Genomic DNA, 332 nt, shown 5'->3' on the forward strand with positions numbered 1-332 from the left:
TTTATTTTACTTTTATTAATTTTTTTACCTACGTGACTACCGAAAAACCTAAGAATACTTTACCGGGATCTTTACTTGAATCTCATGGCGGAGGTATCCGATGCGCTATGAAGTTGACTTTTTTTTGTTCACACGTTTACCAGTAAGGGGGCAGGTCAGAACTTTAGAGCCGCAACACACAGTACAGAGAGCACGGCTGGAGTGCAGAGTCGAGGAAAGGCGAGATAATTTTACCTTTAAAACAACAAAACTAAACTATGTTTGTATCTTGCCAGGTAAGGCCCACTGAGCTATTAGTTTATTTTCCAGAAAGCGACTTGGTCATCGCTAAT

The sequence above is a fragment of the Lampetra planeri genome, chromosome 54 (assembly GCF_965212315.1).
Source record: "Lampetra planeri chromosome 54, kcLamPlan1.2.h2, whole genome shotgun sequence".
Classification (NCBI taxonomy): domain Eukaryota; kingdom Metazoa; phylum Chordata; class Hyperoartia; order Petromyzontiformes; family Petromyzontidae; genus Lampetra; species Lampetra planeri.